Here is a 27,317-nt window from a genome sequence, read left to right on the forward strand (position 1 = left end):
TCGGCACCAGCGGCAGCCGCTGAGGGAGCGCTGAGCGAACCCGGGGCTAGCCGGGGCCGTGAGTACGGGGAGAGCTTCTCCTGCTCTGGGCACGGCTCTGGGCGGGGAGGACGGGGCGCTGCAGCTGTCCGGGGCTGTAGCGCCTGTCCTGCAGCGGGCGGTCCCCGGCCGGGGAGGTGAGCAGCGGGGCTGGCGGGTCCCGCGCTGCGGGCGGCGGCTCCACACCCGAGAGGCTCGTCGCTCGGTGCCCGTGGGAGAACCCTCAGCCTGTGGTTAACTGTAGGCCTGTAACCCTGCAGGTGTTCTGGAGCCGGAAAGGCTGCCGGGCTGAAGCGGCAGCTCCTGTGCCCGAGGGCGGGACAGCCCGGGCACTGTAGGCGTTCCTTCATCCTTCCCTGCGACCCTGCCCCTTCCAGCGCTGTCAGTCACCGCCAGGACGGGCGCCGCCGAATCGAAATTGGCAAGCTTGGTAAAGTATGTTGAAGCCAAGACACGGTTGTTTCGAATTTTCTGTGTTGAATCAGGACTTACAGGTCTGAGAGATGTTTCTTCCTTCAGGCAACAGCAGGATGCTGTGATCCCGTTTCCATGTCTCCCGTATCTTCTCTTTTCTTGTCCGTCTCCCAAAGCACACAGCGCTTCAACACATGATGTTTGAAAGATGATGTGTGTGTGTATTTCTGCCAGGTAATAAATGAGATTATTTTAGGTTACAAGGCCAATAAAGTGCAGACATATATATTTTAAGGATTAAATAGAGACACTGTGATAAACTAAGCTAGGTAGGTGGTCGCTCCCATCTTTTTTAAATTCCCTCTACCAGGGAAGTGGAGTAGGATTTTGTAACAAAAGGATTTTCTTGGCCATGTCTGACACTCAAATTCAAAATCCATGTTGAAACAATTAAGTTGTAATTTTTATGCTTTCACTGGAAACCTCCATGTCACTTATATCCCCGTTCGCTGAGAACTTGTAAAGAATTAAGTAATCCTCACTTAGTTTTTCTACCTTTGAGTGATGTTAGTGTAAAAGTACCCTTCCCTGAGTTATATAAGCATCTGGACCTAAAGCATGAGCTTTGATAAGTATTAATTTTATTACTGTCAGCCGTGTGTAACAGTGCAAAGTCACATGCAGTTTTTTGTAGTAAATTTTAGATACAGGTCATGATAAAACCACTTCTGTAAGTAGTGAAGTGTATAAGAGAGTTGCAGTTTCTTTAACTTTAGCAGTTATATTGAAAATTCTTGCTTATACATTACTGGAAGTTCTTATAGGTTAATCGCAGAGATATGGGAATATTCCTCTCTTTGTACATTAAGTTATTTTCTCTAGTTATGAGGAACAATCTATGCTGAAGTGATCGTAGGATATCCTTTCTTGGAAATAAAGCCTGGTTTAAGTTTTTGAGGTTGAGGATGGCATGTGGCCCTCCCCAGATGCAAATACAGATTTGTATCTCTCTCACCTTGTTTTGCTTTCTTTTAGGAAATACTGCGCTTTCAAGTACCATAAGTTTTGGAGCAGTGTTTCTGTACAGTTTTGTCAGATGAAATCGCTTTGGAAATGCTTTCAAAAGCAATACAGAATGCTGTGGAGAAATCTCATATGCTTTTAGAAATAATGCTGGAACCGGACTGCAAGGAAAAGTAATTTTGTTTAAGTGTTTGTGATTGACACTGAGATAATATTCAAAGAGGAGCTGTAACATATGTAACACATGCTTTGATGTTTGAAGTGTCCTCTCTCAAAGCAGCAGCATAACTGGTGGTTATTAGTGATTATTAAAGACATGGGTATGTTACTAATCAGGCTAATAAGTTGCCAAGCCAAATTTTGAATCTCTAGTTATATTTGGCCTCCTTAAAACCAGGAGGCATGTTTGTACTATTTCTGTCTAAAACCACTGTATCTGATAAAACCAATTAATAGAGTTGGTTTTTTCATTTTCTTTTTCTGTGGCCCAGGACAGAAAAGATAGCTGAATGCTTGCTTTCTGACGCTTTGTAATGGAAATGAAACTTCCTCTTCCTTTTGGAAATTTCACCTTCTAAGTTCTCAGGACACTTTAGATTTGAAGTTGCTTTATTTGTCACTTCAAGTCATGTCATGTTGCCAGTAAAAACTGGCTTTGTGTGTATCTCCACTGTGTTAGTTTGCTTACAGCTCTGGTATTATTGTGGTTTTGCTGCAGCCAGTAATGGATTACCACTGACAAAAGTTGTTTGTTTATTTGAGTGACAATTTATTTAAGTGACAAGCATGTGTCCTTTTGTCTCTGTTTTTAAATGACTAGATTTCTGTCATACTGAAGCTAACAGGTAGAATCCATAATAAAGTTTCTTTAGCAAATAGTGAAAACCAGTAAAGTTTGTCTGTGCCTGTTACTGTTCTGGAGTTTTTGAAGCCAGATTTTGATGAATCAAAAACATTTTGGAGTCGTGCTGATAAAATACTTGTTTAGCTCTTGATGTTTCTTGAAACTTGCCTGAAAAAAGCCTGTCATTTTTGATTTGTGAAAGCAAAGACAACCACATTCTAAAAAGATACATAATGGTAGCATCTTCTCCTTGGTACGACCATCTTGAACCAAAGTTAGATGATCCTCTGGAGGTGAAATGTTTCAGTTTCCCTTTGTTCTCAGTTGTTGTAGCCATACTGGTACAGGGACCTACAACAGTAACCACAATAACTAACCTAGACCTGAGTGAAGCCAATGATAAGAAATGGTTTAAGAAATTGCAAGAAAAAAATTGAGGGTTTTCTAAGGGCAATGCAAAAAGAGCAAAGGATGATGAGGAGCTGGATTCCAGTGGATGTCTATTTGTCATTGGTTGCCAGTTGTGCCATCTGCTGAGTGGTGTGGACATCAACATCACAGAATAGTCTCTGTCACTGGCAACATTGAAACTGCAACCATATTGCAAGTCTACAACTGTAGATTAGTTCACTTCAATGGTCATGATAAGGAAACATTTGTTCCACATGGAAGAAAAATGTGTTCCTGTTTATTCATAAACAGTGAAGTCTGGAAATAATATTTTATCATAAATTTTTGTGATAAAAAACCAAAAGATTAAAAGCAAGCCTGACTTGTTGGAAACTAAATTTCCATTAATCCCTTTTGTTTCTTTAGAACAAAGCCATAAGGAAACTTATTTATGATGGAAGAAAGAGCTTAGGCAGCACTTTTGATTATGATTGAATGAACAGATATTTCATGGGGTGTCTGTTGATTATACCATGTTGCTTCTGCCCTCTGATGCAAGTCTCTGGTAGCATCGCTGTTAGTTTCCCAATGCTTTCCTAGATAGTTTTGGATTGACTAAGGATTTATATCACCTGAAGAGTGTAACAATAGTTTTGGGCGTGAGACTGTTGAAAGGACTTCACATCTCCTTTTCCTGTTGTTTCAGCATTACTTGACTGTGACCAACATGTAATTTTCTGCACCAGAAGACAAGAAAGAAATGGCAGTTGTTAACAAGTATGTTCATATATTACACCAAAACAAATGTACCTTTTCACATTAATACTTTCCTAATCTCACTTTGTCAGGTAGTTAAGCTTTCTGTTGCTGCGAGATAGAATCATGTTTAGATTTATGAGAGTCATTCATAGGAGATTTTCTGTCTTAAAAAGTAATTTCTTACATGACAATGATTGAAAGAAGACTAAGAGAATGCCAGGCAACGCTGGGATGACTTCATAACCCTCAGCACCTGTTTCAAAGAGTTCCATTCAAAACGTGGAAGATGGCATTACTTATCTACCAGTTGATGCTTTAAGTTTTTACCTCTCTTAAAATAAACGATTAAGAAAAACTTAACCAGTCAAAAAATCAGGAGGTCCCCTTCTCACATCCACTTGGAAATACAGCCTTAGCCCAAAGTTTCCTGAAAACAGCAGAACTACAACTTCATAAAGCTAATTGTACATATATTAAATAGAATTGGAGCTATTGCACAACAAAGGTATATTTTGTGAATGGATTAAAATTGGCATAAAATTAAGCTTGAGAGTTTAGATTGTCCTCTGACAAATCTAGTTGAGATAGGAGCATTCAGAATCAGTAATTTCAGTGAATCTGCCGTAACTTTTGCCTTCATTTCATATGGTGTATTGTTCATTCTAGTCTCCCTTTAAATAACAAATGAAGAGGAATTTCATTTGAATTTTGTTATCCCTAGATAAGCCATGCCTGTTGCAGCTGATGTAACTGTGGGGGACCTGCCTGTGAGACATACAGGTCTAACTCCAGCTGGAATTGAAGGATTACAAGGTTTGTACCAGCTGCTATTTATTACAGCTAAGGACTTTGATCAGTGGCTTCTTTAGTTTCTTTCTAAAAATGTTTCTGATGTTGCCACTCACAAAATTAAGTTCAAATACCATTCAAAATCTGGGTTAAATTGTGAAAGATGCTGTGACCCATTCTATGTTCAAGTTGCTTGTTATAAGAGGGGAGTTACTGTGAGATGCTAAAAACTGGAAATGTCATTGAGCTGTTACATTCATCCTTCCAGAAGAAAAGAGGACTTTTTTGCTGAATTGAGGACAAGGCCAGATCCATTTCACAAAATGGGAACCAAAAGTATTATGCAATTCTGCTATGTTACTCAGCTGCTATTAGAATGGAACAACTGGGCATTGTCTTGTATCTGAGTAAATTTACAGAATTATGAGTTAATATTTTCAAGCTTCAAGATAATATGTTAACTTTGGAACAGTCTAGAAGGAATCCCTTTGGTAATGCTTATTTTTAGATAGTATCTTTGGCAGAATCTGGTTACTTGGTAAACTGCAGCCTTTATGTTGTCTAGCATGTAAACAAGTTGCTGTATAATTTTAATAGCTTTTTAAAAAAAATCCGTAAGAGGAAGGAAAAAGGAAGTGATTAAAATGATAATAAATCCAAAAAAATTAACAGACTCATGCAACTGTAAAATATAAAATTACTTGAAAAGCTGGGGGGAATTCAGTATTTCAAAATTAGTTTTGGCTTTGATCGACATGTTGTTGGATGTATTGTAGGTAATTTAAAGTTGTCTTGGTTTTGGGTAGAATCATCAATTGCACAGAATATAAAAGCTCAACAAGCTAGGTAATAAATCAGTTAAGAAGAACAAGAGGACAGATTTCTTCATGTACATGATGATCACATCTTACTCAAGCAGCATGCAAATGAACAAGAGGAGAAAACTAAAAGGTATGGGGGTTATTACTTTTAATTTAGCTTACAGTAATATTTTTGCCCTTTCAAACATCAACAAATTAAAAATGCTGGTTTCTCTCAGAGCACTTTCAAAGCAGTCGCAAAAATCCCTCTTTGGAATTAATTTTTTTTAAATTTCTGGTTATGTCAGTGTATATATGTCTTTGTGGTGGGCTATATTAGCTCTCCATTTGCAGAGCTACAGCGCTGTGTGACCTTGGAGCTGGTACCTTGGGTTCAGAGCTATGCTGTCAGAGTGTTCTGGGAACTGTAGAAGAGGCTGTAGAAGCCTGATGATTCATCAGGAATTTCATTCTAGAATAAAAATTGTCTGTACAGTGAGATTCCACTCCTACTATTAAACTTGTGCTGGCAAACCAGTGTGGGCTCAGCAGAACTGTTCATGATGTTATTGCATTGCAGGAGGGTGAATTCATCCAAAAGCACCATGACTCTGCTCACATTGTGCTGTACTCAATAAAGCCACTGTACCCAAGCAATGTATGCTCAGAGGCTAACAGACTGATAGAAGGGCAGCTGAAAATATTGCTTCTGTAGATGATAATTTTTTTAAGTCCAAAGCATTCTTTCCTTTTGACTCAGTATTCAGTGAGTCAGGAACAAATTGACCAGCATGACATAACTTCCATCTTTTCTGTCAGGCTGTTTTCAAATCCAAGATGGTGGAACAAGTGAATTGTTTGCTTATTCCAAAGGGCATTTCCTGTATTTCTGTTAGATGCCTTACCAAATGCACTCGTCATCCACTTAGGTAGCATTACACAGAATGTCCAAAATGGAATACCTGAGTTAATACCTTATGGCACAGAAAAAAAAAATAGTGTTTTTCAGAGAAAAAACTTAATTCCTAAAGTTAAATTTCTTTTCCATCATTCCTTGCCAAAATGCTTTTAACTAGAAGTTTGGAATGAATTTGCAGTAGAAGAGCATTGAAAAAACACCACGTAAACAAAAAACCTGCTTACAGGCAAGTAACATTCTGTGACATCCTGAAGTTATTAGGGATTTTTTTTTGTTTCACTTTTGTTCTTTTAAGTAGAAGCTTCTGTCCACAAGTTTACAAAAAATAAACCAAGCCCTTTTAAACAAATGAAGTGTGTCCTTATTTTCAGTTTTCTTTCTGGGCCTTCAAAAATAGATTTCTTGTAAACTAGATACAGGTCTTGAAGATGTGCAACTGACTTGGTAAAGTCTTGAACTTGTCTCTCTCATCAAAGCCACCTCTTCTTTCTTTATATGCCAAGTTTTTTGCATTCACTTCAGGGTATGTTTTCTGTTCGTGCATGTTACATCACCCCCATGTGCCCTCTCTGCCTTTTGTTCTAGCTTACCAATGTTTATCAGAACTAAGGGAAATCAAAGGTACAACACTCAAGATAGCAAAAGCAAAATTTGTATCCCTCTAAAGACAGATGACAACCATACGCTCTGTATCTAATTATATTCTCCAGCTAACTGTTCCTTCTCCAAAGCACACTGGAAATATTTGTCAAGTATAAAATTGAGTATGGTAATGAGAACTGTTAAGTCTCTTTTTCCAGAGTACCTTCTTAAATATCTCCACCTATATATTTTAGCCACTTTAGACATGAAATATATATTTAAATCCCAAAATACTGGAAATTGTATATAATTGGAATGTTGCATATTATTAGCATTCTTTCAATAGTTGAATGTATCATGGAATTGTAGCTTTTATAGTTTGCCCCACCACATCCCAAATCTGTAACTTTACTTAACAGCATGCAGAGGTTCCTATATAAGGTCATGCGTTAAAAATTACATTTAAGCACCATATGGAGTAAATATGTGTCCTCCCTTTACTAACCTTAAATGATAAGCCTTAGGAAACTGTTATTTGTCAGTGCTATAAAGCAGATTGCTGCACAGTGGTTTCAATTATCTTCAAAGAGTTCTTCACAGGCAGTAATAGTTATATCAAAACCTGAAATTTATTATTCAGGTTCTATGCTGAAGTCCTCGCAGTGATTATGTTCCTTTCAACAGAATGCTTTTTATGCTGACTTTTCACATTCTTTTTCATCTTTTTTATTATTTTCCCCAGAATGACCACCAAGTTAATACAGCTTGTTAATGATAAAAAAAGAGTCTGAACAGGTTGGTGGCGGCCCCAAGTGGCTGGGTCAGGCCTGGAGCTGGAAGGAAGGATTGAGCATTGATGAGAAAAAGTTCATGAGCTTGAGAAACAAAGTGAGAGCCTCCCCAGCAAATTCCTTTCAGCTGACCAGCAGCTCCAAATTCCAGGCCATAAGACCTTGTCCAAACAGCTGTGTTCAACCTTTTATTAGCAGTGGTCTCAGAAAAGTGAGCGAGGCTGCTGGTATGCCCGAGCACACAAGGAAAGGTGTAATTTGCATTTGTTAAAAACAATGGTTTATATCAGTATCCCTAATAATTGCTTTACTGTAGCAAGTCCATACTCCTTCTTGTTCATCAGTGGGCAATAATAGTACCTGTAGGCAGAAAAATTGTTCTTTCCCTTTATTCTTGGATTTACTTATAGCAGTCATGATAACTTGCTTGCCTTTGAAGTCCTTATTATGAGAATCCACAGTAGTTGGGGTCAAACAAACGTACAGATTTGAGAGGACAGTAGCTATCAGGCAAGTTTCCTAATAGTTAAAATCATTGAACTTCCTTAGTATAACTTCTCTACATGTTAAAGAGTTATAAAAGTAGTATATGAAAAAGTTTAGTGTTTTCATGTTATAACAAAGTTTCACATCTGTAGTTTGTTTGCACATGTTTTTCCTTTTTTAATTTCCAGGTTTGTTCTAGTCTCTTGATACATGTGTGCACAGCACTGCAGACTTGAAAAATCTATCACACATGTGGACTTTGAAAAGAGAATACTACAATGCAGCCATCTATAATGGTGCTTTTTACTGTCGAGACAAACTGCTTAAGGCATTCTCCCTTTCAGTCCTTTACTTAGTGTAGTTTCATTTGGAAATCACACTTTAAAACTTTCATATATCCATAGGAACATTTGTAGAAGTAGTTGTACTAGTTAACCTATACACTGAACTGATAATGCATTTAAAAAAACCTCAACAGCTACAGCCCTGATTCAAACCTGAGTCACCAGAATTTGTCTCCTTAGCTTTCAGAAGCTATGGATCAGGCTGGTGGCCAGTTACACCCTCACACCAACCTTCATTTTTATTACATTGATTCAGGTGTATGGGAACAGCAACAAATCTCATGTGTTTAGACAGATAAAAAAAGGTCTCTCTGTCTACAAATTCGCCTCTCTGATTTATATGTGGGGCAAGTTTTGACAATTTTCAAGCACCTGTGTTTTTTATACTTCATATCATTAATTTGGCAGTTTTATTCCCAAAATCAGTTCGTTTCATTTCTATTTTAACAGTGCAAAAATAGGGTGGAAATATAATAAATTTATTCAGGCCCAGTGCTACCAGATAGAAGAGGGCAATTTGGTTCTGGGAATACAGAGTGGGAGGACTTACCTTGGTACAAATGTTGTTATGACAGAGTGGGAGGACTTACCTTGGTACAAAACCAGATCCAGATCTAAAATGTCCTGTGCAGAACTAGGACTGGGACCATATTGATTAAGGCAGAGATTCTTAAACTGAAACAAACATGAGTGATTAAAAAAAAAAAAAGGAAGAAAGGAAAAGTTGTCCACAGAGGGTCCAGCTCAGATAACAATGTTCAGGAATTTTGCATGTGTTCTAGTGTGTCTGTCTGTTTTCTGAGGCCTTGTCCAAACCAGAGGGGATTTTAGTAGTTTGAGTACTCTGAATATGCAATTTCTTGAACACATTTTCCTAAGGGGAAGACTTACTAGAAATCTAGTCACCAATACTCAGAACTTGAGCACAGTAGTATTGTCTTCAATCAGGTCAGAGAATACTTTCTATAATATTCATTAAGCATAGACTATTTAATGTTTTTGTTTTGTATATGCTCTTTTCATCAGTGATGATAAACCCAACGTACAGGTGTTGGGTATGTACTCTCTTTTTTTAAAGAACTGAACTCTTAGATTTCTCAGTCAAACCTTGAGTCGGAATCTCAAATCATTTTTAGTGCAGGTCAGAAAACATGCAGGACACTTATCCAAAAATAAAATGCCTGGAAAAATTCAGGAGAGCTTAGCTATCTCTGGGGTATGAAGAGACAAAAAAATCCACGAAGAATAAATATAGCTTAAAAATACTGTAGCAAATTGATCCCAAAGATCTTCAATATAATTCTTGCAAAATTTTAGGTATAAATTCATAGCAAGCAATTTAATCTTCATTACTACCCATGAATAATTTGGATTCTAGAAATATTAGAAAACTGTTTGCCTTGTATAAGGGTTGAGTAGCAAATTTGGTATAGCTGTGTAGTGCAGCAGTCAGGCAAACATGCATGCAGAATGTGTTCATAATAAAGCCTCTATTAGTTAAATATTTTCTTTTTCTTTTTTTTTGCTTTTGCAAAGTAGTACATGAAAAATTCTACAGCTTCGCATGTATTTTCCCCATTTTGACTGTTTCAGTTTCAGACTCTTACCTTCAGTTGTATTAAGGATCTAGTATGGCATGATCCTGCAGTCCTTCCTCGTTTGATTTCAGTGGAGGTTCTCCTTGGATGAGAAATATGTCGTCAGTTCTTTAACTGCCTTTCAAGGGAGGAACCCCGTTATTATGTGTGAGCATTCTTTTGTGCATCAGTGGTGCTACATAAATAATACATCATAATGTTTGCTATTAAATTATTCACAGAGTCATAAGTCTCCCCTATTCAGAATTTCCTTTATATATTTTAAATAGGTTAAAGAAGTTGTTATCATAAATAATTTCTCAGTCTGTGCCTACTGTGAATTCAGAAAATATTTAAAATATTTTTTTCATTATTTGAAAGTAATCTGTTTTGAAGAACTTCTGTGCTTTATTTTTGTGTAAACACTCTTTTTCAAGTACAGCAGACAGAAACCAAAGACAACATCCAAATTCAACATCAACTACCATATTTTTCTGAAAACTTATATGGAGTTTGAAAGCAAAGATGTGCTTCAAATTCAGCTAAAAAAAAAAATCTTTAAATAAATCCAGGCTCTAAAAAGCACTACAGATCCTTATTTACGTTTATCAAATTACTTATATCCAAACCATGATAGTTGACCTAAGTTACTATCCGTGAGTTAAGTTCTAAAAGTATTTCCTTTATTTCTAGTTTGAAACCTGATAGAGGATACATTAGTATTTGAGAGTTGCTGGGTTTGAGTGAAAATACTAGGAAATAAGTTGAAAAATGTCCACCAGTACATATGTAGAATAGTGTGTGTTCTACAATTTTGCGACCAGAATACTTTATGGAGGAATCTTAATCCTCGTATTTTCCAAGTCATGTATTTTTTATTCTGATTGAACAGAGCCAGAACTTAAAGGGATACATGAACATTATATTTAGGAGACTTTCATTAGCTTGCTTTCTTGGGAGTCTCATAACTGCTATCTAGAGCAGTCTGTGTGCATTGTTTTATTGCACAAATAAAACATCAATTAATAGATCTACATACATCAATTATATGTATGTAGATCTACTAGATAGTACTAAACATTCATGTTCTGTTCTCTGCTTGGTACCCTGTGTCTTCACCATTGGTGTATTTGTATTTGAGAACAATTAGCTGAAAAGCCTTTTGCTTATTTTGCCTGACAGAGGGCAAGTGACCCTGAGATGTTTGGTGGTGATACATATTTTACTTGCTTGGTTTTCCAGTTTTGAATATGAACAGGTAAAGTTTTTGAGCCATTAATCCAGTCAATAACAATAGTCAGGACTCCTTAAGAGTGGTCTAAGTATTGTATGCATGTCCTGCTCATATGGAAGCAAAGACAAGATGCAAGGGATGTGGTTTAATTAGACCTCAATTTTATTAGCTTAGCCATCTGGGATTTACTGGCATAAATTTGTACAGTGGAGGTCAAGATCCTTTCTTTAATCATTTCCTTCTGGTGTAAGTTGCTATCAGTGCCCCATTCCCACACAGCTGGTTCCCAGCCTGTTACTGGGACTCCACTCTATATGTTTTTAATCCAAATGATAAGAGGTCTGGAAAAGAGATTGTCTCTTTGGTGTACTTCAGACGTTAACCCTGAAGATAATTCTTAGCTTTTTTTAAGAGTCACTTTCTCCTAGCTTCATTTTCCATTTCAGACTTTCAAAGCCAGCGTGAAGATGAGGTTTAAAGGAAGGATGGAGTTCATGTTCCTTATTTCTGCAGTTGTGGTAGAAGGCATAGAGCTAGATCAGTTTGCCCATTAATTCATGTTATTGCCTCAAAAGGAATATTAGTTCCTTTTCTTTTTTTGACTTCTGTGGCAGATGTTTTTTGTTTGGTTTTTTTTAACTTTTTGGGCATTAAAGAAAATATTGCTAAATACTAGTTAATTTCTATTAAATCTGTGTATAACCCCTAATTTTAGGTAATATCAGAATGCCTGGGCAGAGGCTCAGGGAGCAGAATATACCTACCTGGGAGGGAGAAGCCTGTGTAGGTCTTCATTTTCTATTCTACTGGTTTGTGACTTCATTTCTTGAAAAATTATCCTTCCCAGCAGAATCTTCTTCAATTAACTGTACCTGCCCTCAAAACCTGAAAAGATCTCATTGTTCAACAGCAAGATCTTTTTCTTACACCTGGATGCAATGGACATTTCTTAGGCATATTTTAATTAAATAAATAAATAAATAAAATTGTGATCAGTTTAATGCAATAATGAGTAATTAATAGCACATGCTTTCTCTAGCTCTTACAATTGCAAAATTTGAAATTATTCAGATAAAAAGTAATTTTTCACTTCTAAATTTGAATAATTTGATCCATAATATTAGTATCTAAAACCTGTTTAAATCAAATGCTGCTTCACTCACTGTTGAAAAAATAGTTAATGTTGACTGTCAGAAGCTATGGAGTTTACATCTGTACATCATAAATTTCACTATCATCTGCTCCTTTTTCTACTTAAAAAGAAAAAAAAGCCCCTGCTTAAAAAAGAAAGGAAAAGAAAGGGCCTTTGAAGGCATCAGACCCTTTTGTTTGATGTGTGGAACAAGATTAATAAAAACGTGCCACTACATTAGCTTTTAAATAGCTAGCATGAGACAGTGCTGCTGTCTATACTCACCACAACTTTAGTTAATGTGGATAACGTGGTTTAGACACATGATGGTTTTAGCATTGAGTTAGGCCTGTGTCTTGGGGAAGATCTCAGATTTGTGACTGTGTTTATCTTTCGTATAAGGACAATTAACTGGGCAATGCCAAAATACAATAGCATTTGATATTTTGAAGAATAAAAGGAAAATATTTCATGTACTCAGCTGGTTTACAGATGTGTAAGCTTTGTAGTCCATTCTCTTGCTCCAGCGTGACATTGTGACAGTATGTCCACTATGTCTAAAATTGATAAATATTGGAAGAGAAAATACCTTTTTAAATGTTAAGGATTTATTTGGATTTATAATAATTTATATTAATACAAATTACCCTCAAATCTTGTAATTGTAATCTTAGAATTGTAAGAATATCTACATAAATATTAAGTTGTTTTCATGTAGTAAAGATACACCTGCAGCATGTTTGAGTACAAGCTTTCAGGTGTTTCAAGTTGCTAAAACCCTTTTATTAGCAGAATTTGATATGCTTAAACTATGCGAGGGAATTCCATAAAATAGTACTCTGCTGGCACCAAATACTTCAGATGGTGGAAAAGTGAGTGGAGAACAAATAATCTCTTTAAGTATAGGAAGGAAGTTTTTTCTGTCATGTCCTGTTTTATACAATAATCAAAGATGTTGATGCATTGTTTAAAGCTGCTGTATCATCATGTTTATTTACCTACATCCTGTAATGTGAACTATAGAAGAAGAAATTAATTTGGGCATTACACACTAAATCTTCTCCCAAATTTTTGGAATTGAAAAAGCTGTTGTAGAAAGCTGATTTGCAAAAAGAGTTCAACTTTTCAAAACAAAACTAATATCGTTATTAATTTTGTATTTCTAAGCTCATGATGTATTTCTTTTTAATTTGAAGACTAAACATTTGGGACAATGTGGAAATTATCAAGGTCTGTAAACAACTGGTTGAGAAAAGCAGTTATCTTTCATCAATGGAAGGAAAAATTCTCCAGTTTCAAGAGAGATTTGTAATTTCATCAGTACATTTCGCTACTCATCACATAAGTCAGTGTAAATGGAAAAAAATATACAGAGTTCTTAATTTTGTGTCAATACTGAATACAAGAAAACGAGCCACATATTACACTTCTCTCAATCTGCTGCAAATGGAGGAAGGATTTTTAGTCTTAAATTTTGGGTTCTTTTCAGAAGGGTCTAGGAGGTCTTAGTGCTTTTATCTGCAAAGTCATCCCAGGCAGACTGTGAAGAATTAACCAAATTGTTTGGCTACTGAGACAGACTCCCGATGATTTAAATACTGACTTAAAAATACGGATTAACCAAAAAAGGGGTACCAGACCCCCTCACTTTATCAGTCTCTGATAAAATTAGGGAGGTTTGGCTGTTTTGTTCTCAGATTCAGTTTTAACTTGTATTCTTATTTTCATGGAAAATATTTTAGACAGCTACTGTAAGTAAGAATTTTCTTTATCAAAAGAATGATTTTATGAAAATATCACCAGGATGTTCAACTGCATGGTAGATTCTCTGTAGGTTTTTGTTATACAGCTCTTGCCTGCATCTTCCCATATGTATTTGGGGAACTGCATGTACATATAGAGGTTGTATGATTGGCAGCTTGGAAATGGGAGAGTTCCTTTAAGTAGGGGAGTCCTAACTGCAGTAGAGCTCTGTAAAGTATCCTTGCCTTATGAGCTGGGAGCAATAGCTATCCCTGTAAACCCTTACTGCTCTTACTCCTTAGCATTCCAAGTTGCCCTTGTGCCATTAGATTTTTGTTCCATTCCTTTTTTCCCCCGTGTTGTTTCATTTCTACCTTTTGCTGTGCTTTGCCTTCTTCCCCTGTTTGATTTCTGCCAAAGCAGCTTTTCTGTTAGCAGCTCAAATCTAGTTTTTCATAGGGTGAGCTATGTAAATTCCAGGGGAGACAGGTTTCACATGGCTTTTTGGGTTCTTAAATAGAAAGTGGTAAGTAAACTGTTCCATTTTAAATCATATGCATCTTTCTGGTAATTTACAACATCGAGTGCTTTTGCCTCTTTCTTGGCAGCAGCTGAATGGAAACACGTGTGTAGGACTCAAACTGATATTTGAAGACTTTTTTTTCTAATATTCACAGTGAAAGGCACATTTTGGAGAAGGATTAGTGTTTTCTGTAGCTCTTTTTTGTTATAAGAGAATGGATCCGATGGTTTTCCCATTTCAAATAATTCAGATGTTTGAGATGTGTCTACTAAATGTAAATAACTGTAAAATCCAAAATTTCTAGTTTAGATGGCACATAACATGCACATATAACACAACATGTCTCAGTATTTCTTGTCTTTGCCCTGGCTTTGCCAAGGTGGCTAGTTAGTTTATTTGTTTGTTTTTCTTCCTATATTGTGTGTTAAAATGGAAGAGAACTTCAGGTGAAAAAATTGAAGCTAAGAGATGGGAAAGAAAAAAAAAACGAGTTCACTTGCACAGTTGGAAAGGTTAGAGACTTTGAAGACTGTGATTTTGATAGGAAAGAAAATAAAATGTGGAGAGATATGAAGGCTGTAAACAATTATTTCTAAGGTGTAATTCATTGAAGCTATTGAAATAGAGTTCACAGGTACAGGGCAGAGCAAGAAGAGCACTGAAGATAGATTGTTGATGAACAATACACTTTATTAACTCTGAAATAAGACTAGCTGCTAATATTGTTTATTTTCCATTTTATTTCCTAACTTAGAAGTGAGATATGAAAGGTTGAATATCAAGCTGGTGATTGGTGTTCAGTGGGGTTTTATTTGTGTTTTGTGTATTCATACACAAGTGAACATAAGCAATTTGTACTGGATTCAGATTCAGCCTCTCTATTCAGCTAATTTGTAGGAAATAGTATATTGAAAAAACTGAAGCTAACTTTATTCTGTCTGCAATCATTAAACACTATCTATACACATGTATTTGGCATAATTTTTCATACATTCATTTTATGAAACAGAACACTGGCTTCTGTGCTCTGTTGTTTCAAGTCATACTTTGAATATGATTTACATTGAAATTCTTAATGAGTGAAGCTTTATTAAAGCATTTGTGGAATGTAGCCACTATAATATTAACTAATATTCTGAAAATAGAGGTTCTATCAGCATTCTTCATTTAATATTAAAATTGGTTACATGTGCCTTAATGTCATCCACTGAAATAAATGCAAATTTAAAAGAAATTGAAAGTCCCCTTTTAAAGTACTACTAGTAGGAAAATAGAACTGGATGTATTGTATTAGGATTACGAAACAATTACATATCTACAATTAAGGGTTAACAGAGCTGTGGCAAGCTCTGTGATTACCATAACTGTGGTCAACATTCATTTTTGCTTGCTGCTGCAGTGTTTTCTGGTCAGCATGTCTAACCACCATAACCACAGCAAAATCTTTTAATTGCTGAACAGATGTATGTCTTGGTTGTTTTCATCATGACTGAACTGAGGGTTTAATGTTCATGAGAGCACCAAGAGTGCCACCTTCCCCCAGCCATGTATTCAGCTTCTTGGATCAAGAGTGTCTCCTGTTGACCACATTGAGAATATATACACTAAATACTGCCAGGGGAGACCAATGCTGGAATATGCTACGTTGTAATATTCTACTAGGTGAGATTTTCTTTTTTTCTGGATATTCATTCCTTTTCATAGACCCTAAAGAACTTAAAGACCAACTGTGATGCTTCGTTAGCAAAAGGTGATGAACTGAATTAACAGCTTAAAGAGGGGCAGTTAAATGGTTCCATCTTCAAGACAGATTGATAACTATTACAAGCTATCAATAACTATTTCAAACAGAGGGACAGAGGAGGCGAGGATGTGGGCAAAAGCTAGAATCTTTTACTTTAGGTGGTGGGTACAGATAAGGAAATAAGAAATGCTGGGATACATTTCAATGGAGGGATGTGAATAGACCTTTCAAACATATCTAGAAGACTGACCTGGTACTATATATTTTTTTATCCTATTCAAAAAGAAAACTTCTGACTGAAATGCTGTTTGTATTTCATAGAATTGTGAACCACACCTTATCCCTGTGCCACATTTTCCAAACACTGGTGTTTGGACAGTATTCAAAGTTAAAGCATAAGATATCATGTCAGTTCTGATACCAAACAAGTATCTGGTTTATTAATAGAAAAAAAATCATAATACTTGGTTTATTGATCATGTATTGCTAGTTTTTAGTATTCTTTGAACGTGATTTAATTATAGTTAAATAATTTCTTACTCAGCTGTTCAAATCAGTCACTTCTGTTTCTTTGTCTAGTGACTCTGAGAGACTTCAGTCATCACTAACAAGTTGTCCAGATACAAGGCTAAACATCAAATAGTTTCTTTCCCATTTTCTTCAATGCATGAGGAATAAGAATGTGAAAACTTACTGGATTTTTCTTGCATTTTGTAGCAACTTATATTTAGTTTTACCACCTGCTTTTTGCTTGGTTCATGTAAATGTATTTTACATGAACCAAGTTTACCTCATAGTTATTTTAACCAAACCTTTAAAGTGTTGTAATGCATGGAGAGTAGAAATTCTTGGTTTAAGTATCTCATGTCTTTAAAACATACCCTGCTGTAGTGAGTACTTTGGAAGCAAGAGTGTGTTGTTTCTATAATGTCAGTAAAAATATATTCTATGCAAAAGCCATGCCCTAGCTAATACTGATACTCACTTACTAAAAGGGAATTCAAAAATATAATGCTCCAGGTTTTTATATTTTTTTGCATAAGACAGAATGTGATTAGAAACTGTCAACAACATGCTACTCTCAGCTTCATCTAAATATCATGAAAAAGACTTTGGGCCTCATGTAAATCCATGTAGATTTATCTTCTTATGATGCTTCTAAGAGACAGTTGTATTAAAAGAATAAATAATAGCCTGACACTGCCTAAAAATTATTTGCTATTTCTGTGTACACATTCATTTCCTTTTGTGCTGTGCATTACTTGAAGCTTCTCTCTTCATTTTAATTACAGGAAAGAGTAAACAATCCAGAAAAAGCGAATGAACTCTTGAAGAAAAGCTATGATAAGCTGTGTGAGGTAACTTAGGGTTTCTGGATACAGAAAAATTGATTCTGGTCCTTTTCTAGTAGATCTTAATATACTGTGTGCTGTAAAATGTGTGTACATATTTGGTGCTTTTGCACACGTGTAACTATGTTCATGCTGCTGGTCATCATGACTGTGTATATGGAAACTCTCAGGTGCTCTGCTGTTTTTCATCAGCTCTGTTGGAACAGACTAGATTCCATATTTCTTCTAATTGTCATGAAATAGTAAATTACTTCTTTAAAAATGTACTTAAAAGTAGATAGAAGTCAATTTATTTTGAGGTTAAATTCTAAAAGCTGTTATTTGAGCACGTCTCAATGAACTTACATAAAGTCTGATATTTGACAGCTTCTCCAGTGTTTATTTTTGAGGGGTGATTTGGTTGTTTAATAGCTACCATTTCACTTCCCCTGATTCTGCTTGTAATTTTTGTGTAGGTTCACATGAGTTTTTACAAAGGTTCCTATACATAATAAGATCTATAAATTTTATCAGCAATGCTCAAAAAAACAAAATAAAAACATATTGTTAAGATATGATTCAGAAATTCTCTGTTACAGAAAAAAAGTAATTATAGTCAGTTGCCACAAGCATACTAAAGGAAAAAATGACCTTCAAATGAACTTTTTCCTTTATTGTGAGCCTGTGTTTTCTTTTACACTGAAGAGGTTAGAAAATCAGACACATGTCCTACAGCTAATAATTGCAGAAAGTAGACCTTGAAGTCTTTTCTTGTATCCAGATTATTTCTTCTCTTAAAATTTGTTTGGCTTGTCAGTGTGATGTCTATCAAAAGAATACTATTGACTAAGCATAATTTAAGTGATATCAAATGTTGTTCATATTATTCTTACAATGTTTGGCATAGTTTTTATATGATCTACTACAGTGAACTAAAAAAATTTAGTAGTAAAAAACTGTGAGAACAAAAAGCTTAAAACTTCTTTTTTTCTTACTTAGGAGGTGCAACAGTTGTATGATCACAATATTTAGAGTTTCATATGGAGAAGTTGGTCACTTGTCTCTCACTTAAGTTAATTGCTGGAGGATCCAAAATTTGATCATATAATAAATATTTCTGATGATGTTTTGTTTATTCTCTATCATTTATTCAGAGAAATAATTCTTACTAATAAACCAAATTGACAGTCTTGACTTGAAATTTTCTGTTCTACTTAAAAACATAATGGCATGACTTAAAAAGATATTTAACAAGAGAAATTGAAAATAAGCTTCCATTATAGGAAGTAGCACAGTAACCTACAATATGGTGTTTCTTTTACTGAAATGATCTGTCTTTTCATATGCTCTCATTTCATATGCTCTCTTTCAGCATTCCATGTTACTGTATAGGTATCAATAAATTAGAAAGAGAAGGATTAAATGACCATCATTTAATGGGCAGCTTTTTTGATTGCCTGTTTGAACAATGCAACTTTACTAGAGCTTACCTGTGCCAGCAGTGTCCACAGGTGCCACTTAATTAGTAATTTTTTTTTTAATGGAGGCAAAGGTGTATAAACCCATTCTTTCCTAAAGTTATGTTTGGGAAATTTATTTGACGTTGGGAATTTTGCCAAAGCCAAGACTGCAGAAGTGGATCTGAAACTTTTGCAAGGAACAAGTATGAATTTGTTGGTTTACTCTTATTATTTAGTCCGAATCCAAGAAAACAATTCATTTGTATGAAAGATTTGGAGGAATTGTTTTCATACGACCTTGTAATGAAAATCTAGCAATGCTTAAACTCCCTCCAAAGGAAATAGTGCCAGATGTGGTTGACCATTATAGTTACACAGATGGCTCCAACTCCAGTGAAATACAGTAAATATGAAAGAAATTCCACATGAATTCAAGTAAATGTAATCTTAAAATTTGAAAGAAGAGAGCAACACACATGGACTCAATTCAAACTGACATAAACATTAGCATTATATGGGTTCAGATAAAACTTGTCTTCTAAAATGTTCTTCATTTAAACATCTAAATTCTTGACGGCCAACCATAATAATGCTTAATGATTTTTCTGCCAGCACAATCTTCTAAAAAACTGAACTAATACCTTGCTGTACCTTCAGCTGAAGTAATTGGACCTAAACACATATAACTAGGTGTTGTGGTCATTCAAAATTGAAAACATTTTCAGAAATGTATAAACTGACAAATAAACAAACTTCTTTTGAAGAGAGTTATGCTTTCCTTACGGAGGCCAATCAAACTCAAAGCAACTAAAGAACACGCTGTCTCTTCTGTACCTTTGCAATACTGTGGAATGGTTGTGAGTTCAGTGCATCATATTGACTGCATATTACCTTCAAAATTACAGGAGAGTGATGCATGTATTACTGCAGGGCTTAGAAGCTTTGCTCAAGTTCATGCATGCTGTGAAAACAGTCACACTATGAAATGATCTATGCCCAGGGAACTGTGTACATAGTTTAGATGTAGTATGAGAAAAAGACAAAATACAGGGATATACAACTTTTTAGTGAAAAATACATATCAGGGATATAAACCCTATATACTTTAGGGTTTACAACTATAATATTTTATTTCTTTGATCCTAAAGTCATTTTTCAAATACATGAGGTATAAATGCACTCACAGGTACTCAGAACTCTCAGTCAGCATGTAGAGTCTCTTAACCTGTGTGGGCTGTCCCTTCTGCAGCATTTCTTTCTCCTCTTGTTTTGTGGTCAAGGCATGTTACATAAGATCTCTTGAAGAGATAGGTGGATAAATAGATACACGTAGGTAAAATATAAAGTTTTTTAGCCAATGAGCTTCACCAAAGAGTTGAGGAGGTGACTTTTATTGTTGACAAAACCCTACAATTGCTGATTTTTCACTGAGTACAGTAGTGAATAAACTGGTTTGTGTTTGGTGAAGATCAACATTTTTCCAGTAAATAAGAATGCAAATACAATAATATGAAGACTATACTGCTCACCATCTAATGTGTATGAAAACTCATTGCATAGCTTTGTCTTTCTGCCTACTGAAAATTACACTGTAAATTATATAATGTACTTAATTTAGTTTTAATCAGAGTAACACTTTTTTTTGTGGTTTCAGCAGTTCTGGTTCTGTGCCCACGCAATCCTTATTGCACATAGATTGGTAGTTTACAAGTAAATAATGTGTTACAGGCAAAGAAGTTACTCTAATTTCTTGGCCCACCTCTGTTTTTTATTTCTTAAAGTAGGCGAAAGATTACTTTAAATGTGCTTCTTAATCAGTATCAGAATTGTTGTTTTACAGTATGAGAAAACTGTTGTCACTTTGTGGTCAACATTTTCCTTTGAACAGGCAACTGACTTTATGCTCTGCATGTTTCACAGATTTAAAAGAAATCAGGTGGATGATCCCAGTTCTCTACATTAAGAGGTTTTGTATGCGGAAAGAATGGTTTTGTTAGTTGTCAGTTGCTGAGGTTTGGAGTTGTGGATTACTCTGGGATATGCATCTGAATTCCTTTTCTAGTCCCACAAATGTTGCATGCTGCCAACTTTTTGACTTTGGAGCTCTAAATTAAGGCCAGTTCCTTTGCTCATCCCACAAACTCTTTCATGTTTTTTAACCGCAGCCTGAGAAAGGCGCCTTGGTTTCAACAGCAGCAGACCAGCATGTGTTTACTTAATTCCTAAGACATGATGACAGTGGTCTCTGTGCCATTAAAAGCTTTTTTCTTTATTATTTTCTGTTGAAGCTGATTTCTAAAAGTTTTTCACATGCCATATGTTTTATTACAGTGTCTTCTGTATGACCCATGAACAGCAATGGAAATCAAAGGAACAGCAAATGAAACTGCAAATTGCTAAACTAGAGATGGCTATCAAATCTGATTTAGCAGACAAAAATGAAATCCTTGACAAGATCAAAGTAGAAAGAGGTATTTTTCTGAAAAAATCTAATATTTTCTCAAGATGTGAGGTCATACCTATGTTGAAGTTCAGGAATATTGCCCAGAAAAGTGTAGTTTCTATTGCTGGTGATTTCAAAGCTGCCTTTTAAGTGAACATTTGTATAATATGCTAAGGTTATGACTAGCTATTAAGTACGAAAATTGACCAAATACAGATTATATGCAGAATGACACTCATATTTTTTCAGCTGCATTTATTCTTCTTCTGTTCAGTTAATACTTACTCTTTATTCAGTGTTTCTTCTCTCCTCTACACTGAAAGCTCTTATGGAAAAGAGGCCCATCAGACAGTCTCGCTCAAATTGTAAACCACTATTCTATTTACTGTACAAGGTTACATGAAGCCTGTATGGGCTCTTCTCCATGTTTGTCTTTCAACTTTATTAATTCAGAAATTTTTTATATTTTCACTACACACTGATTTTTATTTACAGCTGTGTACATACACAATAATACATTTTTCTTCTAATCTACTGAAGAGATTATTTCATATGTGTTTTTCCCATGCTGTAAGGCAACTTCTCAGTGAATATTTAAGACTTAGCAATGTCTTTTTGTATCTCAACACTGTGCTATATAGTGTGGCAATACATAAAATTTACAAAAGAAGAGCACAGGCAGGAAGTAACCTAAATATTTTTGGACTTGATTCTTCAAATGTATATATTTAAAATAGTGTATTTCTGTGAACAATCTAATGGAAGGAAGTGGACCAACCTGTTGTGAGTAAGTCTTCTTATGGCTATGGCTTCAGTTCATCATGTGCTTACCATTAAGATTCTGTGTAGCTTTTTTAGAGGCAGACATGTTATACTAAATTGAACATTTAAACATTTTCTTTGACCACAGCAAGTGTTTGCAAAAATGTCCTTAAATGATACTATAATAAAGAAAGATACCTTAAGCTACATTAATATGAAGTTACAACATATTCGAGGTTGTTACTGGCAGCTTGATTATGTAATGCTAAATTTAAAATTATATTCAGAGCTTGAAAGTATCATGGGCTGTGCTATTATTTGGTTAAGCTGAATGTGGAAAATGAGGCAACATTCTCCATCTTCTCTCCTTCCTGTAGGCATGTGACAGTCTTTGCTTTCCCCAGATTGGCACTTCATAGCTACTTGTGCTCCTAACTGTATTGCCTGGGTACTACACCTTCAATTGCTATTAAGTTGATGCAGCTTGTGTAGATGTTCTAATACCCTTCAAGCCCTGTGTATCTAGGATTTGATTACAGCTTTTTATCATTGCTACTGCAGAAGTATTCTCACAATCACAGAGTGGATCAGGTTGGAAGGCATCACAGGAGGATGGTCTCACAGCATCACAGAATTGTAGAACAGGCTGAGTTGGAAGGCGCTCACAAGGATAATGAAAGTCCAGCTTCTGGCCCTGCACATTTTGCTCTTGTTTGGATGGAGTTTGTTTTGCCTTCCCTCTAAAAAATACCAATATATAGCAGAGGGAAATAATGAATAAATGGAGTGACTTCAGCATAAATAAATAGGTACTGTGAACAAGTGGTTTGGCCAGTTAAAGAAACACTATCAAAGGTTTTGGCAAAAGCAGGATTTCATATGGATTTGTGAAAACATGACCTTGCAGAGTTTGTTGGCAAGGCTCACTTACTACACAGATTAAAGCGTACAAAGGAAGATCAAATTAGAAGCAATTTGGAATTATTTATACTAAAGTCAGGAATGCAAATGGGGGTTAGTGTGCCAAGAGACGAATGTAAAGATAAAGGTGTAAAAGAGTTTAGCAGCACTTAATCACTGAGTGTTTTAACATTTAATGAGCAATTCCATAGGGTTAACTGCAATATAACAATGACTTGCCTGTGGATATAAAATAATAAAATTCATGCCATAATCAATTCCCATACACAGGAAAAGTGATGTGTACACCAATTTCTATGTGTGTACAGGTACCTATCAGCCTAAGAGGTACCTACCATGGGTTCAGTGAATAAACCACATCAAATCCCTTTGTATTTCCCAGCAAGTAGCATTTAGACCTGGAAGATTCTGGAAATGTGTGGATGGGGATCAGCCCAGGCCTTGCTGTCTGTGATGGTCCTTTGAGTGTGGCAGATTTGGGGGTGTGTAAGTCCTAGGGGGGTGCCCAAGGCAGAGGGAGGTGCTGGCATTGCTGCTGTGCTGCAGGAGAGCACAAAGGCCTTACTTCTGTAGGGTTTAACATGGTTGACTTCACCAAGTCTTCACTAAGTTTCCATCCTGGACATAACCCTGCAATGTAGTATCCATTGAGGAAGTGTTATTGTATGCAACTGAACTCAGAGGGAACCAAGGGAGTAAGATTACCTCAGAGTAAGTTATGTGCTAAAGATATTTTACCTTACAGAATGTTTGTACTGTGTGACAAGGCTGATTCTTTTTTATATGACATTAGTTTGCTTTTGAAACAGAAAATATCGTATAATTTAGTTGTAAAATTGCTAACCATATAAGACAGTAGGGGAGTGGGTTTTTTTGGTTTTGTTTCTTTTTTTTAACTGAGTCTTGTAGAACTGAAAAAGCTGAAATATAAATGAATCTGGAAATCTAAGAGGCTGTATATATGTTGACAGGTACCAAATGATTACAATAGTTATGTTTTCACAAATATACATCGTTAGAGAATTTCTTTTTACTGAATCAATTATTTGTTACTGCAGTTGACAACTTCTCATTGTTTCCTGTGCTGCATAAGCAATACCATTGTTTAAAGGCTTTACATAATGAATATGGGCCATAACTCTTCAAGTTTTGAACTTTAGTAAGTTTTACTATTCGAAGGATGTTATAAAGACTGTAAGTTTTTCTTTTTATGTAGCATATGGGACATGAGGTTAAACAAGAAAGGCTAGCAGATGATAAGGTGGAGATGGCTGAAGAAATTTAACAGGAGACAGAAAAGCTCTCACATCTGTCAGAGGAGCAGTTAGCTGACCAAACATCAATTACTTCTGGAAATGAAAGAGAAATAACTGATGAATTGGAACCAGAAGGTAGAATTCATTTTTATGAATAAGTAGTTGTATTTGGTTAATAAATATGTGTCTCTTTCCATTTTCTTAAGCATTTCTTACTATCAGTGGGAGCTGCCTCGTTATGAGAAGCTCCATGACAGAAAGTGTATTCTGGTGTACTTTATAGCTGAAGCTGGGTAGTGGATATGGTGGTGTTATTTTCTTCCCAAATGGAAACTGTATTGTAATTGAATGCAAAAATCTGGTATCTGACCTAGATTCATAAAATATTAAAGGAAACCTGGCTTCTATTTTAAATGTCTTTATATTCTTCCTTAGAACTATGCTGTTCTAAAGACTATTTTAATGAATATGCTCCTTTTGTCTGCAGATAACAGCCAGCGCTGCTATTGGAAATCCTTTCAGACACAGAGAGGGATAGTATGCCTTATCATATTCGTGACTTAAAGTTGTTCAAGGCAGATTTATTTAAAGATTCTAAAAGGCAGGTCATCCTGTTCCACCTCTTAGGTTAAACTGTTCATCATTGAAATAAACCAAGTCCATGATACCAAGTCTACAGTAAAAACACAAACAGAATGCTAAAATTTCATGTTCATTTGTTTGCAGGTTCTGTGTAAGAATACACTGGAAAAATTGGAAAAACACTATGTTGAATCCCTGTTGCGTTTATAAGTAATTTGCTTCAGAGAAAAAAATGTTCTGAATGTTCTGAAATAATCCACCTGCATACAGAACTACTTTTTTATTTTTTAAAAAAGATACATTATTCTTTATGTATGCATTGTGTTAAACATAGTCACAGGAAATCCACAAATTCAGGCCCTACTCCTGTATAAAGCTAATCTCAATTCATGACAGGACTTATATGATTCCAGTCTTCAACTTTCATCTGGGAAACACTACATTTTTTTTTTTTTCTTCTTATTCTTCATCCTCTTCTTCTTCTTTTTTTCTTCTTCTTCTTCTTCTTCTTATTCTTCTTCTTCTTTTTTTTTTTTTTTTTTTTTTTTTTTTTTTTTTTTTTTTTTTTAGATGACTCTAAAGGTCATTGATTTGCAGGGGTTAATCTTCTGCAAGGAAGAAAAGATTTGCCTGCCACTTACTCTTCATTTGTTAGTAAAGCACCTATATTGCCATCCAGTTCCTCAGCAAAACTCAGATGGACTACAATAACAGAGTTTAACCACAGTGATTCTTCTAATGCTTTTCAGATCAAGGTGATGATGCTCTTGAAGCGATAAAAACTGACAGCAATGGCTGTATTATTTCAAGTCCATTATCCACAATTATTAAACAGCTGTGTCAGAATGTTTGTGGCAATTATTTGGCCAGACTAAAAAAAATATTTTAAGCCTAATGCCCTCTAAGAGTAACTTTGCTGTATCTAACATCAGCTTTCAGTAAGGTTACATATGTACAGTATCAAATCACTTCAGTGTACTTCGTTTTCTATTTTATGTGGATAAGTGCACTAATCATGTTCACTGGACTTATTCTTAAAACCAGCAATTAATTACCATGAAGACATACATAAAAATAAGACAACATTAATACAAATTAGGAAAATTTACCTTGAACAGTATTTCAGTAGGATAGTTCTGTAAAAAAAGATTTCATATTTTTTGATCTAGCCTTGATTGAACAATGTTAAAAATATAAAACTAGTACTTAAAATTGATGACAGTACTTTTAACAGTTAATACTTTTCTGATCTGTCTTAGCTTTCTTTTAAAGGACCAGGGCTGTACTAGTAGATCCTATCAGACTTCACGGTTTTTAATGTTCTGCAGTGTGATATCCTAGAGGTAGCTTGATTGTTTTTTAAATGCTCTTTTCAAGGCTAGGAAACATCCTACAAAGCAACTAGCAACAAGAAGCAATTCTTTGTATGGGAAATATAGCTGTTGTTTTTTTTAAGCTGTAGAAGAGGTTTAGAAATGCTATCACTCATATATTCTTCAGAAAGATGCTGAAGGTAATTTGGAAGATGGAATTGCATTGTTTATATGTATAATGTTAAAAAATTTTCACCTGTAATTACTACTACTCATCTCTATTAAGTCAAAATATAATACACTTGTTCTGTAATTTTCTAGTCATCATGTATTTTATTTAATCACAATTATTTAAGAGCATTTAAGAGTACTTTTGCAAGAACTTTATGTGTAGATTCATTTCAGGTTCATCAATTTCTACCTTTCTCCATTGATCTGTTCCTATGGTAACAAAAATGCATGTTCATGAAGGATAGATAAAACAATAACACCTCTGAACTATTAAGACAGCAGTGTATTTGATACAGATTGGATTTTAAAAATATGCATTGGTTAATAGAAATTCTTGGGTTAATTAAACAATACAGTATGTCAAAATTGTTACTGAAGTTGTATTTTTTAAGATTAAAAATCACTGCCTTTTATCTTTTGAGATAAATATCCTGCTGGTAATCAAACACTGTAAATAAAACTTGTGATTTTTAGAGATTGTTGTGCTAATTATCCCCTAAATCTGAATTGTATGCCAAACTGTTTAAGCCATTTAAGATCATACTGAGGTTTTTTTGCATGTTGCAAATTAGACAGTTCATGGTTATTTCTTAGATATGTTGATCATAAAGGGTATCTAACAGATTTTCCAGTACTTAACTGTACCACTTGCTTCTTTCTCTTTTCTTCTTGTCTATGATGTATGATTAATCATAGATTACTTCATTTTGTTTCATTTCATTTACAACATTTATGAGCTTCACTTTGTCGGTATGAAATGCTTGTCCCCTTCTTTCCTTTCCAAAGTGGCATAATTAGTGTTAGCATCTTTTTTAACAGGCTACATAAAGTTTAGTGGCTGGATTAAATCAAGTCATTAACATAATGTGCTATACAATTTGCCCC

General features: G+C 35.3%; 1 long non-coding RNA gene across 1 annotated transcript; it reads left to right on the forward strand.

Moving 5' to 3' along the window:
- The first annotated feature begins 20 nt into the window (after nt 1-20).
- On the forward strand, nt 21-25,335 carry LOC136366641 (uncharacterized). Its single transcript, XR_010744546.1, has 7 exons — nt 21-176; nt 3,417-3,487; nt 4,191-4,282; nt 5,065-5,209; nt 17,426-17,491; nt 21,256-21,395; nt 24,267-25,335. It is a non-coding gene; the product is annotated as an uncharacterized lncRNA (long non-coding RNA).
- Nucleotides 25,336-27,317: the final 1,982 nt, after the last annotated feature.

This window comes from Sylvia atricapilla, chromosome 12, assembly GCF_009819655.1.
Source record: "Sylvia atricapilla isolate bSylAtr1 chromosome 12, bSylAtr1.pri, whole genome shotgun sequence".
NCBI lineage: Eukaryota > Metazoa > Chordata > Aves > Passeriformes > Sylviidae > Sylvia > Sylvia atricapilla.